Genomic DNA, 17,236 nt, shown 5'->3' with positions numbered 1-17,236 from the left:
GAAGTTCCTCTCTTCAGTTACTTGACCAAACACTGAAGCTGCTTGTTGCTGGGAAGGAATCACTTTCCTCCTTTGCAGAGCCAGATATAGTGCCCTGTGTCTGACAGAAGCAATGTTGTTGTTCTCTGCCTCCAGAAGGGACATCCTGAGCACAGGAAAGGAGGTTGTTTTATCTCCTTTGTCCCGAGGAGTGCCCTCTTGGTATGCTGCACTATCCCTTCTCTTATGAGTAGCATTCCCTGAGGACTAGACCCCTTGGAACACTAGCTTCCCTGTGTCATGCTGACCCTATGTGACTGCTACAATCTGAGCATGTGCCAGTGGGTATCTTCAGGCTCAGGAGATGTGAAGATACAAGTGCTCTGGCTTCCTGAGCAGGACACAGTCCCTCAACAGTTGCACCCTGAGTATGGCGCCCACAATGGCAGCTTGAGCCTGAGAGCCAAGCAAGCAACCCCCCAGGGGTTGGTCATCTTGTATAATTCCCTTAAGAATTCTGTCAAATGTCTGCTTGGCACTAGATGCCAACAGTTTAGACACTGGTGAGCTGTCACAGGGGCTGGGGAACTAAAAACACTTTCATTAACCCTTTCAACAAAATGGAAAATCCCAGTTCCCTGTCAATGTCTGCCAGCCTCTTGCTTTCTTCATTTTCTGTGTTCACAGTTTCTGCCGTGAGTTCTTTGCTAGATTACTACACACTCCCTATGATATACTTTTTGAGTTATACTTATTGGCGTGTAACTTTGCTGCTTCTTTTTGAGGAAAACTAACATCTGACATCTCTATTCAGCCATTTGCATGCACCAACCTCCTCTTGGTGTTAAAGTGTCATCACCAATCCCAACGTCACCTAGATTTTTTATGTTCTTTCAGAGAAAATACCTATATATACTTTATAGTACATGTTTTACCTTTAGCACTATTATCTATTTTGATTTAATTTTCATAAATTGTATAAAGTCTTGATCTAGATTCATTTTTTGTGCTTGTGGATATCTAGTTATTTCAGTACCAGTTTATGAAAGACTTTTTTTTTTTCATTGAATTACTTTTGCTCATTTTTGCAGGATCAGTTGACTACTTTTGCTGGTCTTTTGCTGGGTTGTCTGTCCTCCTTTTTTGAGCCATTTGTCTATTCTTTCCCCAATGCCACACTGTTTTCAGTTCTGTAGCTTCATAATATCTTAAAGTCAGTTACTGAAAGTCATCCAACTTTACCCTCTCCTTTAATATTATGCTGGCTATTGTGGGGCTTTGGGTTTTTTAATTTGCTTATTGGCATAGATTATTTTATACTTAAGAATTCCAATTCAGCTATTACTCCGTCTTCCATATGTTCTTTCATTACCTTATGCCTCATGACAAAGCAGTTTATATAACTTTTTTTCAACTTATTTTTCTCTCCTTCAGACCAGACATCAGTCAACAGTTTTCTTCATGTGAGTATGTGTGTGTTATTTCCACATCTAGGGATGAAGAGTATTTTCTTCCCCTAAATCTGGGCTAGTTGGAGTGGCAAATAGAATGCACTAGAAGGACATTTTAGTATTTTTGAGGTTAATTTATAGAAAATTTGCAGCTTCTGTTTCGGCCACATGGAATATTCCTTCTGGGGGAAGCTAGAGATCATGTTTGAAATCTGACCACTCTGAGACCTCAATGATGTGAGAATCTAAGGCACTGGAATAGACCATGAAGGATACCAAGTGAAAAAGGGAAGCCAGAGAATGAACTGAGCCAACTGGAAATAGATACTCCAGTTCCAGCTGCCTCTGCATGAATAAGAAGAAATGATGCCCAGTGCAGCCTTTCTCAAATTCTGACCCACAAACTTATGAATAATTTTCTTAAGCATTCCAGGTGATTTATATAATTAATCTTGATTAAATAGGTTTATATAAAATTTGATTTAAGTATAAATACAAACATCTCTTCTTCAAATCTGTCCTTAGATAAAAAAAAAAAAAAAAACATGAAAAGCCTGCTTTGCTAATCTGACATATAAATAGCTACTTAAAAGTAACCTGGAACTTCTCTGGACCCAAGAATCATTCCAACAATAAAAAAACATAAGGTAATGATTATGAATAAAGTCTGGTTAGGGCAATGTCTAGCGACTCAAAGAAAGACATACACAAATATAAATTTAAAATAGTAGGATAAAAGACAGATATACACAAAGCTGAAGGAACCTAATGTTGCCAGAATTTCTCTAGGCCAAGTTCTTGGTCTTGGTTGAATGGGGTTGGATGAATGGAGTTGGATGAATGAAGCTACAGAGCACAGAAGAATCAATAGGAGAGAGCTTACTGACTGGGAGAAAGATTGATTAGCATGATAAGAAAAGAAGAACAAAGTTAAAGGAGAGAGAACAGAACCTGCAAGTGGGAAGCCCCCCAGTCTTCAGTCTGGGGGGTTTAAATGTTTCTTTCCCTATCCTTCAGGCAGGGAGTCTTGGGAAGTGAGTCACATTTGGCCAGAGGTCTTCAGACAGAAAATAATCCTAAAATTAGCACAAGAATGCAGTTCTTACAGTTTTTGACCAGGCAAGAAATTTGGGTATATTTTCTCTACTCCCAGGAGCTGCCCAGAATCTTCCAGTCTTCCCAGAGGTTATGGCCTGAAAAGGGTGGCCTGTTTGGGTCTCAACATGGGTATCTGATTTCTGAACTCTCCCAGGCCCAGAGAATGGGGGGTTCCTTTCCAATCCTGAGTGAGGGAAACCTGTATCATTAATACCGTGGTCAAAATGTACGCAAATACTTTGGAACTAAGTCATCTTCAAAAAATATGAGATATGAGCCCAATACTTTGGAACTAAGTCATCTTCAAGAATTATGAGATATGAGGCATTAAGGATAATAAAAGACCTATTATTAAGGCCAAGGGGCTTTGTAGATCAGCTGCTTCTTAAGAAAACAAGTGATCACTATCCAAGATTGACTTGATTGAAATTTACAGCTAGAAATAATAAAGTACATCTGTTAGAATAAAGTAATAGTGTTACTGGAATTTCCTCTTCAGCAGGTCATTGGTCTCAGGGATTCGAAGAATGAACCCATGGACCCAGGATCAGTGGTGAGAAAGGATTTATCAGACAGAATGAATACAAAAGGAGTCAAAAGCACCAAAGCTTCTGGCAAAGGGGAAAGACCTAAGTTGGAAGTCTCTCTCACAGGTCCCTTTTCTAGGGGTACATAGTACACTTTTGGCTAGGACTTGGTAGATGGAAAACATCTTTTCAAAGTTAACGAGTGCATTAACAAATGAATAAAATGCAGTCCCTCCTCCACTAGGGCAAGGTATCCCAAGGAAGGGATTAGGCTGTGTGATACCTACTCAAAATGGAACTATCCAAAATGTTTCAAGCTGCTTTGTTCATGACCTTGCTTGAATCCAGAGGGTATGGCTTGGAAAGGGCAGCCTGTTTGTACCTGGAAAAGGGGATCTTATTTCTGAGCTCACCTGAGCCTAGAGAATGGAGGAATCCCTGTCCACCCCTGAATAGGTGAATCCTGTATCTATAGGGCAGAGTGGAAGATAGTTTCTTATATCTGCATTTAGTTTGCTGGGCACAGTTTACATTTTGTAATTTTATAAATCATTATTATTTATTTATTTATTTTGAGACAGAGTCTCACTTTGTGGCCCTCAGTAGAGTGCTATGGTGTCACAGCTCACAGCAACCTCAAACTCTTGGGCTTAAGCCATTCTCTTGCCTCAGCCTCCCAAGTAGCTGGGACTACAGGTACCTGTCAAAATACCTGGCTATTTTTTGGTTGTAGTTGTCATTGTTGTTTGGCTGGCCAGGCTGGATTTGAACCCACCAGCTCCCGTGTATGTAGCTGGTGCCCTAGCTGCTGAGCTACAGGTGCTGGGCCTATAAATCATTATGAGTATGCAAAGTACATAGTGAGTACCAGCTTTCAGTGGAAATAAAAACCACAAACTCTATAAAATAATTTAAAGGTATTTATTTGAGCCAAATATGTACCACTGATATAAATTCCTGCCCTGCTCAAGGCTGCACATGAACCTTGTTTTCTAGACCTAACAAGCTCAACCATGTTTTCTGGGCCTGAGCAGGTCCAAGTTAGTCTGACTGATACTGGAATTTCACTCTTCAGTAGGTCCTTGGTCTCGGGGATTTGAAGAATGAACCCACAGACCACAGATCGGTGGTAAGATAGGACTTTTATTAGAAGTTAGAAAGGAATACAGTAGAAGTAAAAAGCACCAGAGCTTCTGGAAGGGGGAAAGAACTGAAGAACTCTCTCAGGAGTCACCATGTGGGCTCTTTTTTTTTTTTTTTTTTTTTTTAATTTGGCCGGGGCTGGGTTTGAACCCGCCACCTCCGGCATATGGGACCGGCGCCCTACCGGCTGAGCCACAGGCACCGCCCACCATGTGGGCTCTTTTACCTAGGGGTCTTAAATCTAGAGGATTTTATGTCCCTGAAAAGGGATGAGGGTGTGTGCTCCTACCCACAGGGGAGGGAGGGGGACCACCCAAAAAACCGTCACAGGCTGCTTTGTTCATGATCTTATCAGACCCCAGAGAGTGTATCCCAAAAAGGCAGTCTGTTTATGCCTAGAAATGGGGGTCTGACCTCTGAGCTCACCTGGGCCTAGAGAACAGGGGGCTCCCTGTCTAGCACTGAGTGGTGGAATCCTGTATCATGACCAGTGTCTAACCTAAGCTACCACTCCCAGAACAGAGAACACAGTCTAAACAAAATATGAACACATTCCTACACAAATGCAGTTTTAAAATTAACTTCTGCCCTCAAGGCCCTGGTGCCAAAGAGTTGTGATATTCCGTCTCCTCAAACTCCCCAGCCTGAAAGTGATACAGAATTCCACCATTCAGGGCTGGACAGGGATTCCTTCATTTTCTAGGCCCAGGTGAGCTCAGAAATCAGACCCTCATTTCCAGGCACAAACAGGCTGCCTTTTCTGGGACACACCCTCTGGGCTCTAACAAGATCATGAACAAAGCAGCCTGAGATGGTTTTTGGATGGTTCTACTTTGAGTAGGGAGCACAAACCCTAATCCCTTCCCTGAGACAAAAACTGCAAAGACCTAAACTTCACCCCAAATCCTAGCCAAAATGGAAATCTTCAGACAAAATATACCCCTAGACAAAGGACCCATGTGAGAGATTTTCAACTTGGGTCTTCCCCTTTGTCCAGGGCTCTGGTGCCTTTTTTTTTTTTTACTTCTTCTGTATTCTTTTCTGCCTAATAAAAATCCTGTCTTACCACTGATCTGTGGTCCATGGGTTCATTCCATCTCCTCAAACTCCCCAGCCTGAAAGTGATAAAGAATTCCACCATTCAGGGCTGGACAGGGATTTCTTCATTCTCTAGGCCCAGGTGAGCTCAGAAATCAGACCCTCATTTCCAGGCACAAACAGGCTGCCTTTTCTGGGACACACCCTCTGGGCTCTAACAAGATCATGAACAAAGCAGCCTGAGATGTTTTACCACTGATCTGTGGTCCATGGGTTCATTCTTCGAATCCCCAAGACCAAGAACCTACTGAGGAAGAAATTCTGGTTTCAAAGGGTAGGAAAGGCTATATATAAACCCTTTGACAGAAGCCTCACATGGGCTACTCACTCTGGAAGCCCCCCCTTTGGCATGCAGAAAGCTTTGACTTTTTTTCTATATATATCTGTCAATAAAATCTATCCTCTTGCTTACTTGTGGTGGACTTATGGTGGTCCATGGATTCGTTCTTCAAATCTCCTAGTCCAAGGACTCAGCAGAGAGAAAGATTCCAGCTACACCACCATGCCCTGGAGAGGCATGCCCAAAATGCCTTGGTGGTCATGCTGCAGTTGATTAGTTTGTTTTTATAAATTTCATGTAGATAAGAATTATACATAAAGTCATAAATCAGTACATGGAAGGCATACATTGGTTTGGCAAAAAAAAAAAAAAAAAAAAAAAATCCAGAACATTTCGAGGAGGAGCATTTCAGGTTATATTTGGCTGTAAAGATTCTTTGATTTCTAGTTGATTTTTTTTTAACGATCTTTTTCTAAAAAAAATGCTTGGGATGTTTTATCTCAAGTTATTAATTAAGTAAATTGATGACCTGCAGGTGTGTTTTAAGTTTTGTTTTCTGTAGCTTTAGGCCTATGAATGAGTGACAAAGGATATCTCCAGGAAGGAAGGGGAACATGAGGAGATGGTCTGACCTTCCTTGCAAGGCTCAGAAACTCAGCTTTAAGGTATTTCTAGGGTCCCCTTATCCAAGAGGGGGTCCATTTAGTTATCTAGGGGGATTAAGATTTTATTTTAGTTCACACTATCCACTTATAGTAAATAATTTTCAGGGTGAAACCACTTATTTTTTATACAGTATTTTCAAAATGTTAAGGCTTAGTTTTAAAACTATTGTACCTTAACAATTTTACTAAAGTGCTTTCTCTGTGGTTTAAGAATATTTTGAGATTCCTGCTATTAGAAAAACACCTGGAGTTGTAAATTTTTAGCATGATATAAAATCTACTTGTTTTATCACAGCTCTCTTCTTTCTAATTGTCCACCAAAGGCTGGTGGAAGCTCATGATAACTTTTCTGCAATTCAGCAGTTAAGGTAATATTTCCCAAAGGCGAGACAATAAAGCGTCCCTTGCCTTCTACACTAGAATCCATATTGACAATTTGCCATAAGCCTGAGGGCTAAACCTAATTAGCAGAGCTTCACTTTCTAAAATAAATTAATTCAATCTAAACTTGGCTTAAAATGACTGAACTCTTATAGAATACTTTTTTAAAAAAATTCTTATTACAACAGAGTGACTTTGATTATATAATCTTGTCAGGTATTCTTTATACTTAGGAAACATCTGAGAAGTAAGACAGTCTGTTGAGAGACTTTTCATCTAATTTCCATTTATGTGACACTCAATGCCCTTCATAGTTTGACCTCCACCTCACTTTCTTGCTTCATCTTCAACCTTTTTCATGCATGACAAAACTGAACCACATGTACACATGCATAGTGTGTATATTTGTATGCCTAATTACACACTTTTTCCTCTATTTGAAATATAGACTGTCAACATATTTCAATGTCACTGTTATTTTTACAAATTTGAAATATTATGATTATCACTTGTATATCTGCTATGAGTAGATACCTTCTGGAAGAATTGTTTTCTTATTCAATAGAAATTGAAGTTTCTGCCCTGGTACATAACCTATCATAGCCATTGCTTTTATATCGATACTATTGTTCTATGGTTATCTGCAAGAACATTATTAATTTCCCTTCATTTTAAGAACCATTTATTACATAAACATTCAAGTATTTCCAGAATTAATGTCTAAAATAAAGTTAACATTTTTTCAGTGTATTACAATTATTTGAGATTCTCATTAGGTCAGAAACTGTGCCTCAAGGAATATAGAGGCATATTAAGGAGCAAAGAGATTAAGTCTAGCAAATAACACTGGATTGAGTACTAATCATAACTTGAATCATAACTCCTAGTGATGTAAATTTATCAGATTAATTTAGTTTCAGCATTCCTACTTACATTTTCTTCCCACAGTAGAGTAACAATATTGCCTCATCCATATAAAAGGGACTTTATGCTATGAAGTGTGGAACACACTCTCCAATTTTATTACCACTGAAGAAAGGGAATAAAATTATATTTTCATTACTCTAAAAAAAATAGAAGGACTGAGGCCTTACAGGTATTTATGTAACAGGTTAATTCTGATACCCTCATGTAGCCCGTATGTCAAATGATTTGATGTCTATTAAGCATAGAGTCTAATACAGAATTTGTGTTCAATAAATTTTGCTGAGTATAATTGATAACTATAGATTATGTTACAGATATGTACTATCTTTGGAATAATAGATTGCTTTAAGTAATACATTGGGAGTCACGTATATAGAGGTATTTTTCTTATATAGTGAATTAACATTCACAAGATGGGGTAGGCGTGAAGCAATAATTTTGTTCCACACAGTTTTTAACACCTATTTGATTCAAAGCAGTCATCAACAAACCATTTAGTGAGGACTCATTATGAGTCAGATGCTCTTCCTACAGTAAATACATCAAGAAGTGAAACAAATGTAACTTCTTAATTGTTTTCTTATCAAGAAAGAATCTTATCAAGAAAACAATTATTTTTATTAAATTATTTTTTGTTGAGTTTGTTATGTAAGTCTGTTGAATTGGCCAAATCGATGGCACTTTTGGAAGAAGTGTGGAAATTTTATATTCCACAATCAACTTTGTAAGTGGACAGGGATAGATAAACAGGGACAACGGGATTATATATTAGGAAAGGATTGAGTTTCTATCAACTTTATAATTATACAATTGAATTTCTCATCAACTTAATAATTATAGAATAAGCAGAAAATAAATTATGATTTAGTGAACACTCACTTCACATGTGAATATTGTTGATGTTAAATTGTTTATCTTATTTCATTCTTCAGAATCACCATGAAGAAATTATTTTACAATCCTTTTACAGTTGAGTAATACAGGATTTAAGGAAGTTAAGAAACTCTATTTTAACACTTGGATTAAATAAAATCTGGAACATGAGTCCAGCCTCTCTGACTCCAAAGTCGATGACCTTTCAAAAAGCTGGAACATGAGTCCAGCCTCTCTGACTCGGAAGTCGATAACCTTTCAAAAAGCTAGAACATGAGTCCAGCCTCTCTGACTCCAAAGTTGATAGCCTTTTCACTATAGCTCCAAATATTCTTTACCTTCTTCCACATTCTTGTTTCAATTCTAATAGATACTAAAATAAGTCTAAACAGAATGTAAGCCCAATCCTGATATGTCTGTACTATTCTCATTTTTACAGTTTTGGTTTTTATGTAGGACAAAGATAAAAATCCAGTTCTCCTGGAATTCTTGCAACAGCTCGTCATTTTTATATGTGAAGAATACTTCCCTAAAATAAGAAATATGTCCCCATTTCTCTCATTACTGTCTTGTAGTGTCATAGACTTGCAAATTATCTCTCAAACTCCTGTGGCATTTTATTCTGATGGGTCACAGTTATTCACAAAAGTCAGTGATTGAAACGATGATCCCCCAAAAAGATAGGCAATGATGAAACAGGATAATATTCTCTTTTTTTCAAAGTGTTGAATAATATAATTCTATCTGCATTAATTTCCCAGTGCTATTATCTTTAGAATGAATCACCTATCATAGCCCATATACTAAAACTGATTCTTTTATTGAAGGCTACTACATTCATCAGTAATTTATCTTACTAAATGTGGTAAAAATTTGTGGGGTAAAAGAATCAAAAGTTACACAATATTATTAATCATATGCTTTGTGGGCAACAATAAGAGTACTGGAAACTGCTATTTGCAAGAAATTTTCTGTATTCCAGTTATTACGTGTATGTGTATACATTTGTGTGTACTCCCAGTTTTTCTTAAAGCGCCTCCCAGTTTTTCTTAAAGCGCCTCCCCCCCCCAATTTTTTAAGTGATGAAGGAAAAGCAAAAGATAGGATTAAATAGATACTTAAATCCAGAGAGCTACTAAGTATTATGGCTAGAATTCAAACCTAGATTTTTTTTGACTAGAAATATATAAGCTATCCCCATCCTGAAAGTGATGTAAGACTTCTCAGAATTTTGTCAAAGTGCCTATTTCTTCCATGTGTTGTATTGTTAAAGAAGATTGGTTCCACTTGAAAAATGGTTTTCAAAGTATGTTCTGCAAACTTCCAGGTATCTCCAAGAAACTCTCATAAGACTGCATTGTCAGAACAAGTTTCATAGTAACTTTAAGACATTACTTGCTTTTCTCACTGTGGTAGCATTTACACCAATGGGGCAAAAGCAATGTTGGTAAAATTGTTGGGACATGAGCATAAATCAAGGCAGTGGCATCAAGCTTCCTTATTTTGCCATGTATAGTGTGCAAGTTTTTGCCAAATTGTTAAGAGAAAAATAAGGATGTGCATTATATAAGGATAGTAATGATTCCATATCCATATAAACATTTTTAGGCTTGCTGTGGTGGCTCATGCCTATAATCCTAGCATGAGCTGTGGTGGCTCATGCCTATAATCCTAGCATGGGAGGCCAAGGTGGGTGGATCTCTTCAGCTCAGGAGTTTGAGACCAGCCTGAGCAAGATTAAGACTACGTCTCTACTAAAAATATGAAAATTAGTTGCACATTGGAGCAGGAGCTGGTAGTCCTAGCTACTTGGGAAGCTGAGACCTGAGGATAGCTTGAGCCCAAGAGTTTGAGCTTGCTGGGAGCTATGATAATGCCAAGGCACTCTACCCACCATAACAGAATAAGATCCTGTCTCAAAAATAAAAAAAAAAAAATAAAAATAAACATTTTTAATTCCTTTATTTATGGTTATGGGTTAATAGGGTCACTCTAAAATGCAATAATGATATCCATATGCAAAATAATACCTTGGAAGGTGGTGATTGCCCCCCTCCACTTTACCCTTCTCCCTGGACCCCTCTCATTGATCTGGCACCTCATATTCAGGAGACTCCAACTCCCCAGCCAATTGCACTGGGCATGCTGTTACCACCATCTTGGAAGTGGGCATGCTGCTGAAGGGACCTTGGCAAAGAAAGGGGGAAGTTCCATGCAGTGGGGCCTTCTTTTACAAGAGGTGTGAGGCACAGATCCTGCTGCTATGTAGAAGTCCGGAGTGAGCACAGGTGGCAGTTGAGAGTGGTCCACGTGACCTTGATAATAAAGCTGAGAAAGGGTATAACAAAAAAAACACCCAAATTGTGACTAATATTACTTATGAACATAGGTGTAAAAATCCTCAAAAAAATACTGAATTCAATAGCACATCTTCACTATGATTAAATGGGTTTCATCTCACAGATACAAGGATGGTTTAGCATACCCAAATCAATAAATGTGATTCACCACATAATCAGAAGCAAACACGAAGAACATGTGATAATCTCAACAGATGCAGAAAATGCATTCGATAAAATACAGCATTGTTTTTTGATAAAAGTCCACCAAAAACGGAAGGAAAATACCTCAAAAGAATAAAAGTCATTTATGAGAAACTTACAGTTAACATCATACAGAATGGGGAAAATGAGAAAGCATTCCCTCCAATGACGGGTGTATTTGAGAGCACATGAGAATCCTATCTTGATGTGCTTGCATTACTAGTAATAATGATTTTATAAGCTTGAAATAAATATTCAATTATTAGTTGTAAGTAGATTAGAAATTAAATTAGGAATAGGGTTGCAGAGAATGGAAAACAGTAATAGGAGAATGTAGATTTGGGAGGAAATTCCTGGCTTTGAGTGCCAAGTGCAAGACCTTATCCACTTAGTATTCTGAAGCTGGCCCCCCTCCCCCCACATCTGCCACACGGCACAGGCTGCAGTGCTATGGCCACAGCCCTTGTGGCCCTTCTCTGGTAGGGCAGGGCTGTGTGCTCTGGGAGAGTGCTTTTCAGGGAGGTGAAGAATGTAAATGTATAAACCTTGTTGAGCATGAGAATTGCTCTGGACCAGATAAGGAGACAAAATATTTATTTTCTTCTGTCACCTTAGTTTAGCCAGAGGAGTCTATCTGTCTGGACACAAGGCTTTGAGAGTATTAAAAAAATCACATCTGTGATTTGTGACTGTGGGTCAGCCAACCCCTGTTTATGTTAAGATTGTAAATATCTTAAAACAATAAAAAGTAGCAAGTAAGTCCATACAATTAATGTAGTTAGTTGTACAATTAGTCTAGTTAATAACAACTCAAGTGTAGCAAGAACCATGACAGGATTGTTTGCCTTGCTTTCATGAGATTTATGATTGCAACACTGATGTATGAAATAAATACAGAGCTAGCCTGAGCTCAGGGCAGCATACTGGAAGCCTTGCAAATAAGGGTTTGCCACCTCCCAAATCCCTGCTGCTCTTAAAATTATCTCTTTGTCTTTGTCTATTATTCTCTATATTTTTCCCAATAATTTTCCATTGGTCTTTCTCACACCACCAACCACTAGCATCCCAGGGCAGGTGCCAATATACTCTAAGAACTGGGACAAGATAAGGGTGTGTTTTTGCATCATTCTATTTAACATACCATTGGAAGTTTTACCAAGAGCAGCCAGGCAAGAGAAACCATGGATATTGTCCAAATTGAGAAAGAGGAGGTCAAATTATCCCTGTTGAGTTATTATATGGCCATGTATCTAGAAAACCCTAAAAACTCCATGAAATAATTCTAGAATTGATAAATTATTTTTGCAAAATCTCTGGTTACCACATTATGGTTCACAAATCAGTAATACTTTTATATTTTTAAAACAGTCAAGCCGAGAGTCAAATCAAGAAGTCAATATCATTCACAATAGCTACAAACAAAATAAAATATCTACAAATATACTTAACCAAGGAAATGAAAGATCCCTACAAAAAGAACTAAAAAACTCTAATGAAAGAATCATAAATGATGCAAACAAAGGTAAAAACATCCAAGGTTCATGAATTGGAAGAATCACATCATTAAAATGTCAGTACTATCCAAAACCATTTAAAGATTCTGTACAAATACAATAAAAAAACTAAAGTCTGATTTCACAGACCTAGAAAAAATAATTGTAAGCTTCATTTGGAATCCAAAAAGAGTCAAAATGGCAAAGCTATCTTAAACACAAATAATAAATCTGGAGGCATCACATTACCTAACTTCAAATTACACTACGGGATATAGTAACCAATGGATCATGGTACTGATATAAAAGTATAGACCATATAACAGAATAAAGAACACAGAAATAAATCTATCTTCCTAAAATCAAATGATTTTCAACAAAGCGCACACCAACATACTTGGGGAAAAGATGCCCCATCCAGTAAATGGTCCTGGGAAAGTTGGATATTTGCATACAGAACAATGAAACAGGACCACAATTTCTCACTCTGTACATGAATTAATTCAAGATAAAATGGATAAAAGATTTAAAGATAAGGTATGAAATCATGAAAGTTATAGAAGTAAACATAGGAATATCTCTTCTAGACAATAGAAGAGATTGCACCACAGCTAATACAGCAATAACAAAAATAAATGAGAATTAAATTAAAGAGCTCTGCACAGCAAAGGAAATAATCAGCAAAGTATATAGATGACTTACAGAATGGGAGAAAAAATGTACAAACTGTACATCTAATGAAGGGCTAATATCTAGAATCTACACAGAACTCAAATCAGAGAAGAAAAAAAAAATTAAAGTAGGGAAAAGAAATGAATACACACTGGTGGACACCAGTTCTAAGATCACATCAAGGACTTAAAGGAGAAGATGGAAGTTGTGGAAGAAGCAGAGAATGGAAGAGCCTGCTAATGGGATTGCTAATGAGGAAAATGGGGAGCAGGAGGCTGACAATGAGGTAGGCAACAAAGGGGAAGAGGATGGAGAGGAAGATGAGAAGGAAGAAGGTGACTGTGAAGCAGAGGGTGGAGATGAAGATGAGGTAGCGGAGCCTGCCACAGGCCAACAGGCAGCTGAACATGAGGAGGACGATGATGTTGGTATCAAGAAGCAGAGACTGAAGAAGACAGGCACATGACCTACAGACACATGAAAAAAACAATTCTCATCATCTTTAATCATCAGAGAAATGCCAACCAAAACTACTCTGAGATACTATCTAACTCCAGTAAGAGTAGCCCACATCACAAAATCCCAAAACAATAGATGTTGGCGTGGATGTGGAGAAAAGGGAACAGTCTGCACTGCTGGTGGCAATGCAAGCTAGTACGTTCCTTTTGGAAGGAAGTTTGGAGAACACTCAGGGATCTAAATGTAGACCTGCTGTTTGATCCTGCAATTCCTCTTCTAGGTGTATATGCAAAGGACCAAAAATCATTTGGCAATAAAGATATTTGCACCAGTTTGTTCACTGCAGCTCAATTCATAATTGCCAAGTCACAGAAGAAGCCCAAGTGCCCATCGACCCATGAATGGATTAATAAATTGTGGTATATGTATAGATAGCATGGAATACTATGCAGCATTAAAAAAATGGAGACTTTACCTCCTTTATGTTTACATGGATGGAGCTGGAAAATATTCTTCTTAGTAAGGTATCTCAGAAATGGAAAAAAAGTATCCAAGGTACTCAGTACTAGCGTGAAACCAATTTATAATAACTCACACTTGTATATGAAAAATGAAACACAACTTTAGGCTATGATGAAGGAGGGACAGGGAGGGCGAGGAATGGTGGAAAGTGGGTGGGAGGGATAGTAGGGAATAGTAGGGGGACCACAACTATGGAGCACATTGCAAATACAAGTTGGTTCTATCATGTGTAGAACACAAATGTCCTAATGCTATAATTGGGAAATGAGATGAAAGCTATGCTGATTAGTATGATGTCAGCACTCCAATTTGTACAAATAATCAACACACTGAAATGGGCATAAATGTATTTATGATCTATGTACAAAAGACTTGACAAAAAAAAAGTCAAAAACAATAGAGGCTGACATGGACTCAGAGAGAGAGGAACACTTCTACACTGTTTGTGGGTCTCCAAATTAGTACAACATCTATGGATAACAGTGTGGAGATTATTCAGATTCCTCAAAGAGCTAAAAGTAGTCTTAGCATTCAATCCAGCAATCCTAGTACCGGATACCAGCAAAGGGAAAGAATCCATTTTATCAAAAAGAGACCTGCGTTCAAATGTTTGTTGAAGCACAGTTCTTAATTTCCAAGACATGAAATCAACCGAAGAGCTCATTAACTGATGAGTAAAGAAAATGCAAGACACGCACACACACACACATCGTGGAATATAACTCAGCCACAAAAATGAATGAAATAAGGCCTTTTGCTGCAATTTAAATAGAAGTGGAGCACATTACCCTACATGAAGTAGCTCAGGAATGGAAAATCAAATACTAAATGATTAAAAAATAATGGAAAAAAGGAAACCTAAGAAGAGGGAAGGATTGGAGGGATAAAAGTTCACCTGTAGTATACGATGAATGTTATTCTGATAAAGGACATACAAAAGCTCAGACTTAGCAGATCTATGCATTATATAAAGTATCCATGTATATATATATATATATATATATATATATATAACTTCTTTAATCCTTTGAAATAAAAAAAGTTAGGTGCTAAAGTTTGCTGACCTGTGATATATATTAAAAACTTCATTAAGATATAATATTGCAGAAACATCCACTTTGAATTTATAGTATACTTAAAAATATGATCTTGAAATATCATTCTAAAACATAGTATTTTACTTGTAAACCCAAGTGTTTGTGAAACAGGACATGCTTAATACATATTTTAAAAAATATTTGCTTAATGAAAATAACTTCCTATATTATTAAAATAATATCATAAATTAATATGAAGGTTACCAAATACCATTTTAGCTTTTCAATGTGTAAAAATAATTTTCTCCTTTGATTTATAAATACGGTGATTTCAGCAATCAAGAATGCAATATAAACTAAGACTCACTCTTTTGAATTGGTCATATTGTACCCCTCTGTACTTGTGTTTGGTATTTCTGTGCCAATACTCATAGTTAAACAATCTGATGCTGATGTATATTTTAACATTCTTCAAGTGATCTGATATCAATTTGCCTTACAAGAAATAATGTCTTTAAAATTTTCATTTTATTCTGCATAGATTTAAAGAGTCATTTTACCCCCAAAATGTATTAGCATAGTTCAGCTATTCAAATACATGCAAAAATTTTAGTCTTTTATTAAATACAATTGTTTTAAAGTTTCTTGTATTGGTAATTATTTCCTCACTCTTTAATATGACTTGATTATATGCTATATGCTCTCTAATTAATATATGTTCCCCAATGAAAACAATTAACAATTTATATTTGGCTTGAAGGTGAATTAACTTTTTGTGAAGAAAATGTTAAAAGCTAAAATACATTCTATTTCTATTTTTCAGATAAGTCATACACATGTCCAAGACATTTTTGTGCATTCAATTAAATGGTTACTTTTTAAAAAATTGGCTATATCCTGCTTATGTTTGGTAAATGATTATTTACAGTAATTATGAATGTAAGTATAATTGATGCTTCAGAATTTTCTTTTTTAAGGAGCATACTCTAGGAGCTTGAGTTTGAAGATGTGTTTTGTTTTATTTCTTTACTTTTTAAAGTTTCATATTGATACCAAGGTACAAATATTTAGGTTATATTGTCTTCATTTCTAATGGAAAGGTCGAGTTGTAGCTAAGCCTGAACACCCTCATATTGCACACATTAGGTGAGATCCCGCCAATCTTTCTCCTTCCTCCCCTCTCCCTTTCTCTCACCCTCTTCTGCCCATTCCTCTTCTCCCCTTCACCTTGCTTGGCTATACTTGTGTTTTTCTTTCATGTTGGCATATAGTTGTTCATATATTGGTTTCATATGTATTGACTACATTCGATACTTTTTCCCCTCATTCTCGTGATACTTTAATAAGAAGAATGTGTTTCCACTCCATTCAGGAAAACACAAAAGATGTAAAGTCTCCATCTTTTTTTTATGGCCAAAAAGAACTCCATGATATACTTGATCCATTCATGGGTTGATGAGCACGTGGGTTGCTTCTATGACTTGGGAATTATGAATAAAGCTTAATAAAAACATTCTAGTGCAAATGTCTTTGTGCTAAAATGATTTTTTGTACTTCTGGGTGATACCCAGTGATGGGATTGTGAGATCAAACGGAAGGTTGACTTTTAGCCCTTTGAAAATTGTTCATACTTCTTTCCATAGAAGTTGTGTAGTAGTTTGCAATGCCACCAGCAGTGCGGAAGTGTTCCCCTTCTCTCTACATCCATTCCAGCATCCACAGATTCAGGATATTGTGATGTGGGCTATTCTCACTGGAGTTAGGTGATATCTCAGAGAGGTTTTGATTTGCATTTGTCTGATGATTAGAGATGATGAACATTTTGTCACGTATTTATTGGCCATCTGTCTGTCATCTTCAGAGAGGTTTCTGTTCAAATTTCTTGCCCAAATGAGGTTGATCTTTTTTTGTTGATTAATTTTAGTTTTTTGTAGTTCTAATTATCAGCCCTTTGTCAGATTTGTAGAATGGAAATACCTTCTTCCATTCTGAATGCTGTCCATTTGCTTTAGTTGTTGTACCCTTAGCTAGACAGAAGCTTTTTAGCTTGATCATGTCCCATTTAATTATTTTTAGGGTTGCTGCAAT

At 37.1% G+C, this 17,236-nt stretch overlaps 1 pseudogene; it reads left to right on the top strand.

Moving 5' to 3' along the window:
• The first annotated feature begins 312 nt into the window (after window positions 1-312).
• Window positions 313-13,596, top strand: LOC128564547 (prothymosin alpha-like; annotated as a pseudogene).
• The last annotated feature ends 3,640 nt before the right edge of the window (window positions 13,597-17,236 follow it).

Source organism: Nycticebus coucang, chromosome 14 (assembly GCF_027406575.1).
Source record: "Nycticebus coucang isolate mNycCou1 chromosome 14, mNycCou1.pri, whole genome shotgun sequence".
Lineage (NCBI taxonomy): Eukaryota > Metazoa > Chordata > Mammalia > Primates > Lorisidae > Nycticebus > Nycticebus coucang.
Note: the sequence above shows the minus strand (reverse complement) of the source record. Positions and strands in the feature narration are given on the sequence as shown.